The 17,603-nt window shown below is 39.8% G+C and overlaps 1 long non-coding RNA gene across 5 annotated transcripts in view; it reads right to left on the reverse strand.

Moving 5' to 3' along the window:
- Nucleotides 1–17,603, reverse strand: part of LOC129529122 (uncharacterized) — a 201,153-nt gene that overhangs the window by 69,674 nt on the left and 113,876 nt on the right. For 3 of the 5 annotated variants that reach the window (XR_008674538.2, XR_010132283.1, XR_008674539.2), the window contains one exon: nt 15,875–16,673. This is a non-coding gene — a long non-coding RNA (uncharacterized lncRNA). Of the gene's footprint in view, nt 1–15,874; nt 16,674–17,603 lie in introns of those variants that run through there. The other 2 variants (XR_008674541.2, XR_008674540.2) reach the window with 1 other exon arrangement.

The following is a 17,603-nucleotide window of genomic DNA, read 5'->3' on the forward strand; positions in this document are numbered from 1 at the left end:
CACTAATTTAATAAATATTGATAGATTACCCAGTGTATGCCAGGCACTGAATAAAACCAAATATAGTTTCCAGCCCTCATGGAGGGAACTGAGTAATAAAAGCAAACGAATAAAACTGTCCATCTTTGAGTAGTCCTATGCAGGAGAGATGCCTGGTTGTATTAGAATCTGTAGTAGGAGATTTGGATCTAATGGGTTGGGCTGCCCTCAGGAAGTGAGGGTCAACTTAAGATCCCAAGGATGCATGGAAGTTAACCAGGCAAATGTTAACTGGGCTTCTAATATGTGCAAGGGGTCACCATGCTGGAGTCTTGGGACACAAACTTCTGTCCTCAAGGATCTAGCCATCTGATTGCCAAGCCACAATCAGGATTCCTAAAATAAAAGAAAAATCCCCACCGGTATTAGATTAAGGCCCCGGATGTCTATAAGAAGTTCAAAGGAGGAGCAATCAATCAGGGCTAAAGTAGTCTGGAAAGACTCCAGAGAAAAAGTAGCTTAGGTGCACTTTTTTGTCAGCCAGAAGGACAGGCTTGCCTAGCAAGGGGAACTGCATGAGCAAAAGTCCAGAAGGGTCAATGTCAATAATCTTTATATAAGAGAGTAAGATGAGAGGTTGCAACTGAAACTGTTACTGGAAAGGCGTCCCGATCCTGACCCCAAGAGAGGGTTCTTGCATCTCACACAAGAAAAATTTCTAGGCCAATCCATAAAGTGAAAGCAAGTTTACTTAAAAAGTAAGGGAATAAAGAATGGCTACTCCATAGGCAGAGCAGCCCTGAGGGCTGCTGGTTGCCCATTTTTATGGTTATTTCTTGATTATATGCTAAACAAAGGGTGGATTAATAATGAGCTTTCCAGGAAAGGACTGGGCAATTCCTGTAACTAACGGTTCCTCAGGCTTTTAGACCATATAGGGTAAATTCCTGACGTTGCCATGCACCTGTACATTGTCATGGTGCTGGTGGGAGTGTCTCTTAGCATGCTAAAGCATTATAATTGACCTATAATGAGCAATGAGGGTGACCAGAGGTCACCCTCATTGCTGTCTTGGTTTTGGTGGGTTTTGGCCATCTTCTTTACTGCAGTCTGTTTTATCAGCAAGGTCTTTATGGCCTATATCTTGTACTGACCTCCTATGTCATCCTGTGACTTAGAATGCCTAACCATCTGGGAATGAGGAGAAGAGGACAGCTTCAACTTTTCATGACTTCATCTCCGACCCAACCAATCAGCACTTTCCACTTCCTGCACCCCCTACCCATCAATTTATCCTTAAAATCCCCAGTCTCCAAATTTTTGGTAAGATTGACTTGAGTAGTAATAAGACTCTGGCCTCGCATTCTGCCGGTTCTGCGAGAATTAAACTCTTTATGGCAATTTCTCTGTCTTGATAAATCGATTCTATCTGGACAGCTGGCAAAATGAACCTGTTGAGCAGTTACAAGAGTAAAGGATGAGTACTGAGTGGAAAGGATGGCCTGTCCTTGGGAGTCGGGTAAGGACACTTGAACTCATGACAGAAGCTAGGGAGCAAAGAGTGATCAGACAAAAGTTGTATCTATAGGAGGATGGATGTGGATTACTGAGGCCAGTCCCTGTGACCTCTCTCTTTCCAGGGCCAGGAACTATTACTGTTTTTTGTGACTTTGGTAAGTAAGTGAACCCAGGGCATGGTTTGCAACCGGCTGCGTTGGTCATTTTTATGAATCGATTTGTGCAAACCCATGGCAAGCTTTCCTAATATAAACAGGTGGAAAGAGAGAAGTCAGAGGGGCTGGCCTCAGTAATCCAGACAGCAAATCTTACAGGGAAGACCCTCCTTATATCCTGGGGAAATTGGTATATGAGAAGTTAACTGGGTTTTTACCCTCTGAAAAGGAAATTTCTATAAGAATGGGAAGCATCATTACATGGCTTGATATCATCTGTTTTATCTTGCTTGTTTTATCTGAATTTCTCCCATGGCCAAGGAAACATGCTGAAACAACCAATTTCTTTCCTCTTTTAGAAGCTCTGATCATGGAGGAGACCATATCTGCAAGTCATCTAGGACTCAGCTCTTTTAGAGCTATCCATGGACTGGGAGACCCTTCTCCCACTTCAAGGAGCCCCTTTTTTGTACCCCCCAAACTTCCTGGCTTACAAAATTTGCTGCCAGATGTGGTGTGGGAGTGAGGGTGGGTGGCATAGGTCATGTTGGTAAAAGGCCTCCCATAGGCGGGAAAACTGCAGAGCCAGGGGGCCGAGGGGAAGGCATCTCTTGCCTAGCAGATGCTGACAGAGGAAATGGCACATTCTGCCCATGCATCTGTCCTCATGATTCACATGCCAGCAATTCCTCAGGCTAGAACATACCTTGTAGGTCATTTTCTAGCACATGCCGTAACTAGATAGCCCCCAGGTCTCTCTAGGAAAGGTGAGTTTCTAAACTTTTTTTGTATTTTGTCTGTAAAGTACTGCATACTTTAAGGACTTTTTAAACAATAATAGAGAAATCAGCTTCATCCCTGCTTCAAGACACATCACAAAGCTCCAATCACAAAAACTCTAGAGTTTCTATAGAGGGATTAAAGTGTGGCAGTCTAGTGACCTAAAGGGATTTGACTTGAAGCTATATTTGCTTAGCACAAACGCTGTTTTTATCTTGATTTTAAGTTTATTGGTGCAGCACATGGAAAGAATGGGCATCAAAGCCCACACCTCCCAAGCTGGTCCTTGATGCCATCACTGAGCCCTAAGTGAGAGGCTTGCTTATAATAGTCCTGCATTCTCAGCTTCCCTTAACCCCAAGAATAGAACGGTGTCTTGCATGCGGAAATAGGTTATTGGTGAATAAATTGCTTAATGAATTATCTAGTTTCCCTAACAGAGCTGGTTACTTCTTTCTCATGTGAAGGTGAGCACCTGGTGAGAAGGTTCTCAGGGATCAGGTTCACCTTGAACACCATACTCAGGCCTTGGCAGCTCTCTGGGCCTGCCTGGCTCCTACAAACACCATGCAGTGTTTCTGGATCTCCTAGGCCCTCTAGTGGCTATTCTTAGGCTGAAATCCCTCAGAACTCAAGCCTCTCAGCTCCTGCTAAAATTTCAACCAGTCCCTGAATTTAGAAATATGTATATATATTTATTTTGCTTCTCGTAAACTGCAAAGAAATAAATTTAATTATGTCTAGTTTCTGATCAAGATTTATCTGGTCTCATAGCCTTCCCCTGGTTTGTGTTTTAATGAGCTTTTTATTTTTCAGTTGAAAGATTTATAACAGATGTCAAGACTTAACAGTAATCAAGACAGCGTGGATTGATATAAGGGTAGACATAATTATCAATGGACAGAGTACAGACTCCAGACACAGACCTACACCTCTATAAGCAACTGATTTTCAAAAGTATCCTGCTTGCCTGCTTGTACCCCCAAATGGGCTCTCCCTCACCCCAAATGCATCTTTAGGTTTGTTTCAGAGAATTCCTGATGGTCTTTCTCGCACAGAAACACACAAGGGGTCTAAGTGGGTTCTTTATGCAGAAGAGCGAAGATTTCCAGGTCCAATGGGCCAAAGTGCCTTCCCCTGCAAAGCCTTTGAGTGATTCCAGGCACCAGGGGCATCAAAGCCTTGGTGGGACCAGAAACTATTGCTGTTTTTTTATGACTTTGGTAAGCACGTGAACTCAGGGCATGGTTTGAAACTGGCTGTGTTGGTCATTTTTATGAACTGATTTGTACAAACCCATGGGAAGCTTTCCTAAATATAAACAGTCTGCATTATGGTGGTATCACCTTCATCTGACCCCTGGGAGCTCTAAAGAAAAGCCCATCATACTCACCTGGCCTTCAGCCTGACCAGGGGATTAGGCCACTGGCCAGGAGGAGACTGAAGGAGGAAAGGAACCTATACAACTACTCTTCCCTTGGTTGAAAGGAAAGTCGAGAGAGAATAGCTATTTGCAAATATCTGGGCTTCTACTGGGTGCTTACTGTTGAGTATCTTATATTGGGGCACAGGTATGTTTATCTCCATTTTACAGATGAGGAAATCGAGGCTCAGAGTTAAATATATTTCCCAAGGTCAACTAAGTAAGTGGCAGGATTAGGATCCAAACCCAATTCTAACACTCTCTAAAACCCACTCTTTAGCTAGCCCCTGCCTCTTAGCTTTGGGGTTCAGGTTCTTGACTCAGTCTATGCAAATGTTGCCTTCTGGAATTTGGCAGTGCACAACCTGCACATTTGTACAGTGTAGCTGAAACCAACTTCTGGGTTGAAACCCTTCCATATTCAAGATTCTAAGCCTGGGCTAAAATCTAGAGCCTTGTTACTCAAAGTGGTCCCTGAACCTGCAACGTCAGCCGTGTTTTGGGAGCTTTTCAGAAATGTAAATTTCTGCTCTCCTGCTGCCACTCCCCCCAACCCCTTTCTATTGGATTACAATCTCCAAGAATGGAGGCTGCACCCAGTATTTCTCAGCTGTTATGTGCATTCAAATCACTGGGAATCTTGTTAAATGGAGATTCTGGCACAGGAGTTCTAAAGAGGTAGTGCTAAGCTTTTGCTTCTTCGGGCAGCTCCCAGATGATGCCGATGATGTGAGCCACACTTGGAATAATGCAGCTTTAGATCAGTAAGTCTCAAACTTGAACCTGTATTCAAATCACCTGAAGAGCTCGTTAATATACAAATTGCTGGGCCCTACTCTCACACTGTCTTATAATAGCCCTGCACCTTCACCTTTACTTTCACCCCAAGAATAAAACAGTTTCTTGCACACAGAAATAGGTTATCCATGAATAAATTGGTTAATTAATTATCTACCTTTGCTAACAGAGCTGGTTACCTCTTTCTCATGTGAACATGAGTACCTGCTGAGAAAGTGCTTCAGAGGGTCTGGAGTGGCGCCTGAAAATTTGCATTTCTAACAAGTTCTGGGCCCAGCATGGTGGCTCATGCCTGTAATCCCAGTGCTTTGGTAAGCCGAGGCAGGAGTATCACTCGAGGCCAGGAGTTTGAGACCAGCCTGGGCAATATAGTGAGACCCCATCTCTACAAAAACTTTTTAAAAATTAGCCAGGCATTGTGGTGTGAGCCTGTTGTCCCATCTACATGGGAGGAAGATCCCTTCAGCTGAGAAGTTCGAGGCTGCAGTGAGCTGTGATCTAACACGTTCCTAGGTGATGTTGCGATGCTGCAGGTTTAGGGACCCCACTTTGAGAACCAGTGTTCTAGCCTATCAGAACTTCCTCTAATTAGACAACTAACTCCATGCTTTCTGGCATTTCATTTTTATAAAGCCCTATTCAGTCCTTGAATTCTAGCATTTTAGAGCTGAAAGGGACTTCAGAGGCTACCCTGTCTCAATTAAAGAAATGCAGGTCCAGGGTCCCACTCAAGGCCATACAATTAGCCAAGAGGCAAAGTCAGGATTAAGCATCCTGACTCACTCTATTTCTATGCTGTTTACTCTGCATCCTGCTGGCTCCAAAGCTCAATAAATTCCCTGGCATCCAGCAACTGCAGTATTTTTGGTGAGCTCTCCATCCCAGGCCAGCTTTGAGGTGCTAGAATCCCTGTCAGACACATATGTCATCCGCACAATCATGGAAACGCAGTGGCCTCCTACCTAACAGCTCTGTGAAAGAGGGCTTTGGAAAAAAACAGCAGCTGTGCTAGCCACTGTAGCAGAGAGAAAATGCAGCAGCTAGCAAGCAAACCCAGACAAGGTGAGTCAGCATAGAGGCCCTGGGGCTAAGGAATATACCAGGATACTGCCAACAACTGGCACCCAGATTCTCCTGAGCAAATCTGAGAAGGTCAATCAACTTCTCTGTGCCTGAAAAGATGCTTTTCTTTAGAGAAAACAATACTCTCATTCAAGGGAATGAACACACAAGAGGATATCAAAAATGTGCTTGGGGTGGGAGTTGTATCAGTCCTGCTGCATGACAAATCACCCAAAACTTAGTTGCTTTAAACGACAACCATGTATTCTTGCTCACAAGTCTCTGAGGAAAAGGAGAAATGCTTAAGATCCCTTGAAGCCTAGACTTGGAACTGGCATATCATCGCTTCCTCCATACTCTACTGGCCAAAGCAAGACCCAAGGTGAGCCCACTTCTTAATGAAAGGAACTGTAACTTTACAGTATAAGGATGTAGAGAGGCGGAAGGTTCGTGGCCATTTTTGCAATCTATGACAGAGAGGTTTTCTTAGTTTAGGAAAGTCTGAGACAAAGATTCCAAAGCAAATGGTTTACTTGGAAAGGAAAGGAAATACTGGTAGGGGAGAGAAAAATGGAGACACAGAGAAGCCGCAGCCAGTAAAGGGTGCAAAGCCAAGTCGGCTAGCACTCTGGGCAGTTGGAGTATAATTCCACTGGAGAACTCTGGAAGCTGGTGCAGGACACAGGCCTCATCATTATCCTACCTAAAGGAGGACGCCAGGATGTTTATACATCAATCCATGATATGGTTTGGATCTGGGTCCCTGCCCAAAACTTACATTGAATTGCAATCCCCGATGTTGGAGATGGATCCTGGATCCTAGTGGGATGTGATTGAATCATGGTGGTGGATTCCTCATGAATGGTTTAGCATCATCCCCTTGGTGCTGCTCGCATGATAATGAGTGAGTTCTAATGAGATCTAGTTGTTTAAAAGTATATAGCACCTCCCTCACCCCAACTTTCTCTTGCTCCTGCTCCTGCCATGTGAGACATCTTATACCTCCTTCCTCTTCCACCGTGATTGGAAACTTCCTGAGGTGTCCTCAGAAGCAGAAGCCATTATGCTTCCTGTACAGCCTACAGAACTGTGAATCCATTAAACCTCTTTTCTTTACAAATTACCCAGTCTCAGGTATTTCTCAATGCACGAACACACTAATACAATCCGTATCAGTCATTTACTGAGGCTGCTCTCAGAGCACAGAAATTCCCTGTAATTTCAGCCTTCCACTCTGGGCAATGTGGCTTAAGAGGTCAGAGCAAGACCTTGGCAAAAAAATAAAAAAAGAAAAGCAGATGCAGCTAGCTTAGCTGGACCGTTGTGCCCTGCAGCGGTTAGGCAAAGAGGATAAAAGGGAAGGAGGATATGAGTAGGGCACCACCTACAACATATCCTTCACTGTGATGGTGATTAAAAAGAAAAAAAAAAATCTCAAGTTTCAGATTTATGTTATTTTAGTCAAAACATCTTTTTTTGTTTTTTTTAAGACTGTTTACTGTATTTTGGATAATGCCTCAGTTCTCTTGCTGGCAAAGGTTGGGACACTAGATGGCATTGTATTAAGTTGTCCCATAACTCAGGAAAAAAAAGTGCAAAGGGATGTTCCTAGTTGTCTTTGGAATTTAACAATTATCAGCATGAGTTGAGAGCAAACAACTGTCCCAGCCAAAGTGATGATGGGTCGCTTCAGCTCTACCAAGGCCACCACTCCATCTTGATCTCACACCTTGGCAGCAACATCACAAACCATGGGGGCCAAAGCACAAAGGGAGCAGGCTAAGATAGGAGGCATTTTCTAAAAACTAGGATTCGCAAAACCCATGGGAGGAGAAGCAGTAAGGAGAACGAAGCCTTCTGCCTCAAGAAAGGTCTTTGAGAGGTACAGAAAAATGGACTGCAAGAAAAAAACAGGAAACTTATAGTAAAGATTTATTCTTACTTTAGTAATAGTAAAGATTTATTCTTTGCTGTAAGTTAGGTGTCTTGGTGTTGCCTGAAAAGAGATACTGCCTTTCTCCCTTGAATGTAAATGAGAGAGAACTCTTGATGTCTTTTACCAACTTAGAGAAAGACCATACCCAGCCTTCACAAAATGCCATAAGAAAAAGAGGGGTCAGGTGTGGTGGCTCACGCCTGTAATCGCAGCACTTTGGGAGGCCGAAGCGGGCAGATCACCTGAGGAGATCAGGAGTTCAAGACCAGGCTGGCCAACATGGTGAAACCCCGTCTCTGCTAAAAATACGAAAATGAAAAAAATGAAGAATTTACTCTTGGGGGCAGGAATGGAAATGAGAGTGGCAATAGGATGAGGTTGAAAGTGAGGGTCAAAGGCATTTAACATTTTCTTTAAAATATTTTAAACAAGTGAGATAAAATATCAACAATGATCAATTCCTCATAATGGATATTAGGTGGATGTCATCTTATTATCTTTATCTTAAATTTCAAAAAAGAAGAGAAAAGAATATGATGTTCTCTTGTAATTAGCAAGGGCTGATAGGGTTCAAGAGGTGACACTGATATGGATCTTGAGTAACTGTTGACAAATACTTCCCTTTACTGAGCTTCCATTTTCTTGTTTATAAACTGAGGATAATGATAGTAGTGATGTCAGGGAATTGTCATAAACCTCAACTAAAATAATGTAATCGGAACAGTGCCTAAAGCAAGGTGGGAACAGTGCCCAAAGCAAGGGGGTCCCTCAAAAAATGCTTGCTTGCCCAGGACCCTCACCAGCCACCACCACCAATGTGAGTACAAGGATTAGTTAGGCTCATCTTTCTCACTGAGTCAAACCATACGATTGGCTGGTTGTCTGGATGTGATTAGAAACAGAAAAATCTTAAATAAAGCCTCATCCTGAATCCTCTCAATCCAGAGACAGAGTTGACCTAAGACCAAAAAAAAAAAAAAAAAAAAAATAGAAAATAGTTTTTGGAAATATGGGTGAAGAGACATCTCCTCTTATGGAAAAAGGGATTCTAGAATTTAACAATAAATATTCCCAACTTTCCCCAAGGCTTTAAAATCTACCTTGAAGGAGCAGCTGATGTATTTCTAGAACAGACTTAGGTGTCTTGGTGTGGCCTGTAAAGAGATACTGTCTTTCTCTTTTGAGTGTAAGAGAGAAAGGACAGTCTACTCAATAAAGAGTGCTGGGAAAACTGAATATCCACACACAGAATAATAAAACTAGATCCTATCTCTCACCATATACAAAGATCAACTCAAAACAAATTAAAGACCTAAATGTAAGACAAGAAATTATAAAACTACTAGAAAAAAACATAAGGGAAATGCTTCAGGACATTGGCCTGGGCAAAGATTTTATAAATAAGACCTCAATAGCACAAACCACAAAAGTAAAAATAGGCAAATAGGATTATATCAAACTAAAAAGCTTCTGCACAGCAAAGAAAACAATCAACAGAGTAAAGAGACAACCTGAAGAATGAGAGAAAATATTTGCAAAGTATTCATCTGACAAGGGACTAACAACCAAAATATACAAGTAACTCAACAACAAACCGTCGTCGTCATCATCATCATCATCATCCAATTTTTATAATGGACAAATGGTCTGAATAGACATTTCTCAAAAGGAGACACACAAATGGCCAACAAGTATAAGAAAGATGCTCAACACCACTGATCATCAGGAAAATACAAATCAAACCACAGTGAGATATCATGTCATCCCAGTTACGATAGCTAACTATTTTTTTCTTTTTTCTTTTTTATTATTTCAGTAGTTTGGGGGGAGCAGGTGGTATTTGGTTACATGAATAAGTTCTTTTGTGGTGATTTCTGATATTTTGGTGTACCCATCACCTGAGCAGTGTACACTGTACTCAATGTGTAGTACCACCCCTGAGTCCCCAGAGTTCATTATATCATTCTTACGCCTTTGCATCCTCATAGCTTAGCTCCCATTTATAAGTGAGAACATATAATGTTTAGTTTTCCATTCCTGAGTTACTTCACTTAGAAAAATGGGCTCCAACTTCATCCAGGTTGCTGTGAATGCCATTATTTCATTCCTTTTTATGGCTGAGTAGTATTCCACGGTATATATATACCACATTTTCTTTATCCACTCATTGGTCAATGGTCCTTTAGGCTGGTTCCATATTTTGCAATTGCAAATTGTGCTTGTATAAATATGTGTGTGCTGCTATAAAAACATGTATACTTTTCATATAATGATTTCTTTTCCTGAGTAGATAGCTAGTAGTGGGATTGCTGGATCAAATGGCAGTTCTACTTTTAGTTCTTTAAGGAGTCTCCATACAGTTTTCCACAGTGGTTGGAATAGTTTACATTCCCACCAGCAGGAGTAAGGTGATATCACATTTTGGTTTTAATTTGCATTTCCCTGATAATTAGTGATGTTTAGCATTTTCTCATATGTTTATTGGCCATTTGTGTATCTTCTTTTGAGAATTGTCTATTCATGTCTTTAGCCCACTTTTTGATGGGATTATTTGTTTGTTCTTGCTGGTTTGTTTGAGTTCCTTGTAGATTATGGATATTAGTCCTTTGTTGGCTGCATAGTTTGTGAATATTTTCTCCCACTTTGTGGGTTGTCTGTTAACTCTGCGGATTATTTCTTTTGCTGTGCAAGAGCTTTTTAGTTTAATTAAGTCCCATCTATTTATTTTTGTTTTTGTTGCATTTGCTTTTGGGTTCTTGGTCATGAACTCTTTGCCTAAGCCAATGCCTAGAAGAGTTTTGGGGATGTTACCCTCTAAAATTTTTATAGTTTCAAGGCTTAGATTTAAGTCTTTGATCCATAAGATGGCTAATTATAAAAAAAAGATAAAAAATAGCAAATGCTGGCAAAGATGTAGAGAAAAGGGGAACTCTTGTACACTGTTGGTGGGAATATAAATTAGTACAGACATTATGAGAAACAGTAGGGAGTTTTCTCAAAAAACTAAAAATAGAACTATCATATGATCCAGCAATTCCACTACTGAATATATATTTAAAGGAAAGGATATCAGTATGTCAAAGAGATATGTGCACTTCTATGTTCATTATTTATAAACAAATAAATAAATAAATAAATAAATAGTTTATTTATAAATGAACTCCAATGTTCATTTATTCACAATGGCCAAGATACAGATCAACCTAAGCATTTATCAACAGATGAATGGAAATGAATGTTTGGTAACAAAAAAAAGATGAATGGATAAAGAAAATGTGATATATATGTATGCAATGGGCCATTCAGCCATATAAAAAATAAAATCCTGCCATTTGTGGCAACATGGATGAGCCTGGAGGACATTATGTTAAGTGAAATACCGCATGTTCTCACTTACGTGTGGAAGCTAAAAAAGGTGAAGGTGAGGTATGGAAGTAGAGAATAAAACAGTGCTTACTAGAGGCTGGTAAGGGAAGGGGGAAGGAGGAAATAGGGAGAGGTTGGTTAACAGATACAAAATTACAGCTAGGTAAGGTAAATAAGTTCTAGTGTTTTTCAGCACTCTAAGCTTACTATAGTTAGCGATATTTTATATTTCCAAATAACTAGAAGTAAGAATTTTAAACATTCCTAACACAAAGAAATGATAAATGTTTGAGAAAATGGGTATGTTAGTTACCTTGATTTGATCATTACACATTGTATATAGGTGTCAAAATATCATACTATACTGCATAAATATGTATAATTATTAAGTGTCAATTAAAACATGTGTAGGACACAGCTAAAGTAGTACTGAGAGTAAAACGTATATCACTAAGTGCATACATTGCAAAAGGAGAAAATCCTCAAATAAAAATTCTAACCTCCCACCTCAAAGAGAAGGGAGGGCATGACAAAAATAAGAGCAAAAAAATCAACAACATTGAAAACTTAAAATCAATAAAGAGCTGGTTCCTTGAAAACATCAATGATATTTACAAACATCAAAGCAGAGAAAAAGAAGAAAGGTCAGTATCAGGATGAAACGGAATATCACTACAGATGTTTTCAACAAAAGGTGATGGCACAATTAAACATCCATAAACTATAAAATGAACCCTAAGTTTCACATCTTATACAAAAATTAACTAAAATTTATTATCCACTTGTGATATGGTTTGGCTGCGTCACCACCCAAATCTCATCTTGAATTGTAGCTTCCATAATTCCCAGGTGTTGTGGGAGGGACCCAGTGGGAGGTAATTGAATTATGGGGGTGGGTTTTTCCATGCTGTTCTCATGATAGTGAATAAGTCTCACAAGATCTGATGGTTTTATAAAAGGCAGCTCCCCTGCACAAGGTCTCTTGCCTGCCACCATCTAACACATGCCTTTGCTCCTCCTTCGTCTTCCACTATGATTGTGAGGCCTCCCTAGCCATGCGGAACTGACGAGTCTATTAAACCTCTTTTTTCTTTATAAATCACCCAGTCTTGGGTATTTTTTCATAGCAGTATGAAAATGGGCTACTACAACTTGTAAACCTATAAAACCTTTAGAAAAAAAAAACACAAGAAAAACTCTTTGGTATATAAAACTAGGCAAAGGGTTCTTAGACACCAAAAATGTGATTCATAAAAAGAAAAATTGAAAAAGTGAACTTCACCAAAGTTAGAAAATTTTGCTCTGTGAAAGAACCTATTAAGGAGATAAAAAGACAAGGTACAAACTAGAAGAAAATATTTGCAAACCACATACATGTCAAAGGACTAGTACCTAGGATATATAAAAAGCTCTTAAATGCAACAGTAAACAAACAATTCAATTAGAAAATAGGCAAAAGAAAGAGATATTTCACTGAAGATGTTATATTGATGGAAATTAAACACATAAAAAGAAGTTCAACAACATTAGCCACTTGGAAAAAGCAAATTAAAACCACATTGAGATATCATTACACATCTATCAGAATAGCTAAAATTAAAAAAGAATTAACAAAACCAAATATTGGAAAGGATGCAGAGATATCATATCACTCAAATACTGCTGCTTGGAATATAAAGTGGTGTAGCTATTCTGGAAACAGTTCCACAGTTTCTTAAAAAAGGAATAAACATGCACCTGCGAGGCCGGGTGCTCATGCCTGTAATCCCAGCACTTTGGGAGGCCGAGGCGGGCAGATCACAAGGTCAGGAGTTCCAGACCAGCCTGGCCAACATGGTGAAACCCCATCTCTACTAAAAATGCAATAAATTAACTGGATGTGGTGGTGGGTGCCTGTAATCCCAGCTACTCAGGAGGCTGAGGCAGGAGAATCGCTTGAACCTGGGAGGCGGAGGTTGCTGTGAACCAAGATCACGCCACTGCAGTCCAGCCTGGGCAACACTGTGAGACTTGCTCTCGAAAAAAAAAAAAAAAAAATGCACCTGCTATATGGCCCAGCAATTGCTCTCCTGAGCATTTATCGCAGATAAATAAAAATTTATGTTCCCATGAAAACCTGTACATGAATACTTATAGCAGATTTATTCATAATAGCACAGAACTACAAGGCACCCAGATGTTCTTCAGGTGATGCATAGTTAAACAAACCATTCCATACAATGAAATATTACTCAGCAAGACAATGGAAGGAGTTATTGATACATGTAATAATCTGAATGAATCTCCAGGGAATTATACTGAGTGAAAAGAAAAGCCAATCCCCAAAGATTTCACATGATAAGGCTTTCTTTATATAGCATTCTTAAAATGACAAAATTAAAGAAATGAAAAACAGATTGCTAGTTGCCAGGGGTTAAGGACCAGGTAAGGGTGGAAGGGAAGTTGGTTTGACTATAAAAGCATAGCATGAATGATCCTTGTGGTGATGGAAATGTTCTGTATCCTGGCTGCATCAATATCAATATCCTTGTTGTGATATTACACTACAGTGTTGTAAGATGTCACCACTGGAGGACACTGGGTAATTGGTATACAAGATTCCTTTGTATCATTTTTTATAAATTCATGTGAATCTACAATTATCTCAAAAAGTTTATTTTAAAAAAATGTTAAGGCTAAAGTGAATTTTAAATATGAAAGAGGTCAAGTGGAGAAATAATTGGAAAGAGCACTGGACTTTGGGTCAGGAGTTTTAGATTCAGGTTTTGATTCAATCAACTTAAGTAAATAACTCCTCTTGTCTAAAATTATTTGTATAATGCAATTGACAAGACCTGCTACAGTTATCTCCCAGAGTTGATAATAGGTAAAAATTATATTAATTAAGAGAAAAACTTTAAAAACATAAGAACCAAGGCTCTATATAAATATTTGGTATTTAAAAGCTTGCATTATATAAATGATGCCTCAAAGCCTATTTCTCCTGGTAGTTTAGAAATATAATTACCTGGATAAGACCACCAACTAATTTCACTTTCACCATCATTCAGTAAATCTCAGAAATATAAGCAAAGAACAATCTTGGACAAGAGAAGAGAAGAGCCTGATCTCTTTTCCAGCCCTATGACTCACTGAAGAAACCAGGAATATGCCACGTGTTCTCTTTCTGCTGCAAGGGTTGCTGTGAAATAACCTCATTTAAGCTGTGTTGTACAGAATGGACCACCTTAATGCTGAGATTCCAACATTTTCTATTTCAGGACTGGTTTGGGGAGATTGCACAGAGTTCATCCTGTGATCCTTCATGTGAGAAGGAAGCCATTCGGCCATTTATAGCCTAAGAAGACAGAGCTAGAAGGGATAAAGCCAATCTTGGCTATTGCTGCTATGGGAACAGAGGGTAGAGATCATTTGCTCCATTGTAGAAATTTGGAACTACAGTTGACCCTCGAACAACATGGATTTGAACTGTTTGGGTCACATACATGTGGACTTTTTTCAATAAAAGCACCTGTCTCTCTTGCCTCCCTTTCCACCTCCTCCACCTCTTCTACCTCTGCCACCCCTGAGACAGCAAGACCACCCCCTCCTCTTCCTCCTTATCCTACTCAAAGTGAGAAGAGGATGAAGGCCTTTATGATGATTCACTTCTACTTAATGAATAGTAATGATTTTCTTAATAACATTTCATTTTCTCTAGGTTACTTTAGAATACAGTGTATAATATATATATATAATATACAAAATATGTGATAATTAGCTGTTTATGTTATCAGGAAGGCTTCTGGTCCAGAGTTGGCTGCTACTAGTTAGGTTTTGGAGGAGTCAAAAGTTAGACGTGGATTTTTGGCTGCACAGGATGTCTACACTCCTAACCCCAACCTTGTTCAAGGGTCAACTCTACTGGGAAGCTTTTGCAGCCATTAACTTTCAGTGATTTCAATATACTCTAAACTGGCTTTTTAAAATGAGGGAATCTATGAGCTCATTTAACAGGAAATTTAATAAAAGCTGGTTGATCCAGTACCCCAGTGTTATTACCTAGGACTTAGATTCTCTACATTTCTTGTCTTTGCTATACACATGGTTGACTTCATTTTTAAGGCTGGTTCCCACCAGAGGACAATTGTGGATTCATCCACTTTCATTCAAATCTGGGGAGAGCGCAGGAGAATAGCTTGTTCTTTAGAGCAAGGCAGAACTTTCCAAGAAGTCTTCCACGAACCTCCCTTCACATATCATTGGCCAGAACTGAGTCACAGGACTTTTTATAAACGAATCACAGACAAGGGGGTATGAGCTAACCCTTAACCCAATCAGAGTTACTCCTGAAGCTGAGGGTATTCCTTGGAGTCACATGGACTACATGAAGACAGGGCACTTGAACAAAATTGAGGTTCTATTAGGAAGAAAAACTGAGGTTGTAAGTGCTATGTAAGTAGTTGGTGCTCAATAATGCTGCCATCCTGCCTTAACTTAGCTAACAGGACTAAGTGACATATTTCTGAGGACTCTGATACTAAATGGTGTAAATATAGGGTAGAGTTTGATTTTTTTAGTTTTGAATCTTTCTTTAAACTGACTGTGGAACTTCAGGAAGTCAAGTTATTGAGCCCTTGTTTTCTTATTTCTGAAAGGAAATAAAACTGTATAACCTCGGGCAAGTTACTTACCTTTACAATGTGTCAGCTTTCTCTTTTGTGGATTCCTTATCTAAAGTTTAATAGTACTTTACTCATAAAGTTGTATTAGTTTTCTAGGTTTTCCATAACAAAGTACCACAGACTTTGTGGCTTAAACAACAGAAATTTGTTTTCTCATATTTGGAAAGCTAGAAGGCCAAAATCAAGGTGTTGACAGGGTTGGTTTATTCTGAGGACCTTTCTCCTTGGCTCGTAGATGACCATCTTTTCTCTATATCTTTGCCTGATCTTGCTTCTATGTGTGTCTGTGTCCTATCTCCTCTTCTTATAAGGACACCAGTCATATTGGATTAAGGACTACTTTAATGGCTTCATTTCACATCTTTAAAAACCATATCTCCAAATAGGTCACATTGTGAATACTAAAGGTGAGGACTTCAACATATGAATCTTGGGGTGATACAACTGCATGGTTTTGATGTAAGAATTACGTGATTTAATACATGTTAGGGATGTAAATCTATATAGTAGATGCATACTCAACATTAGTTATAAAATTATCTTATTTTCAGTGGTAGCAACAGATATAAAAACAATAGTATTTGAAGTAGTAATAGCATCACTAGCAGGGATAATAGCAGAACTGTCTGAGAGAAAAGGAGAAAGAATCCCTATGCAAGGAAGGGGGAAGATACACTTTATAGAGAAATGAGACACAAGAGAATAGTATTTGTTTCACACTCTTCCAGCTACTATGGCTGTGTAACATAGTATGTCAAAACTTACTGGCTTAAGTCAACAACACTCATTTTCTTCATGAAATCTGCAGTTTTGACAGGCCCAACAGGGATAGCTTGCTCAAACTGTACTCGTCATCAGCTGGAACGTTCAGAGTCTCACTCACATGTCAATGCCAGCTGTCAGCTGGGACCTCAGTTGGACACGTATGTGGGGCCTCTCCACATGGCCTGGGTTTCTGCACACATTGTTGCTGGTCTCCAAGGGTGAGCATCCTGAAAGAGAAAACGTGGAATTGTAGTGCTTTTTATGACCTAACTTCAAAAGTCACTAAAAATTCCTTTGGTTGCATTCTACTCATTTGAGGCATTTATAAAGACTGTCAAAGTTCAAGAGATGGGGAAATAGACTCTTCCTTTTGATGGAGAGTGTCAAGGTCTGGAAGAGAATATGGGACTGCATTTACTGCTGTAGTCATGTTTGGAGAGTATAATCCTCCATTCATACCTACCTTCCCACACGAAGCTTCTCTTTCTGGAGCTTTCTTTCAAACACTTGGGTTTGTGATTTTGTCCCAGATCAGAATTGGATCCTTATGCTATGCTACCCAACTTCCAGAGATTTGAGGATAAAAAGGCACATTTGGCAGAAAACTTTTGAGAAGATCTTTATCAAAGAGGGAACTCTCTAAATAAAGGTTCAGTGTGCCTCATAGTTCTCTTTCAAACAGGAACATACAGAAAGGGGGTTGACATTTTGATTTCCCAGATAATCTTTTGTTTTTATGATTTTGGATATAAACATGTCTCAGACCTGAACAAGGAACTCAGATTTTTATCCTTAAAATTAAATCTGAAGAATAAGGAGAACCACATGCCCTTATCAGCTCTAATATTCTAAGAAAATGAGAAAAAAAATGATTTAAGAACATTTAAAAGTTGTGCACTGGGTTCATCAAAGATTCTCCCACTGAAGAGAAAATCTGAGCTGTTTCTTGCTTTATATTTGAATGCTGTGCATGGTTTTCATGATGGCGATAATAATTTACTGCAAAATGCTTTTATTGAGTTGCCTTTACTGAAGAGGCCCTGCATGCCTTTTCACCAGCTTGCTACAATTAAAAGCAGCAGTAAACAGAGCCTTTCTATTTAGACTGAAAAGCAACGATTAAGCTTACCCAGCTATAAATAGGAGGCAGCTTCACA

Source organism: Gorilla gorilla, chromosome 21 (assembly GCF_029281585.2).
Source record: "Gorilla gorilla gorilla isolate KB3781 chromosome 21, NHGRI_mGorGor1-v2.1_pri, whole genome shotgun sequence".
Classification (NCBI taxonomy): domain Eukaryota; kingdom Metazoa; phylum Chordata; class Mammalia; order Primates; family Hominidae; genus Gorilla; species Gorilla gorilla.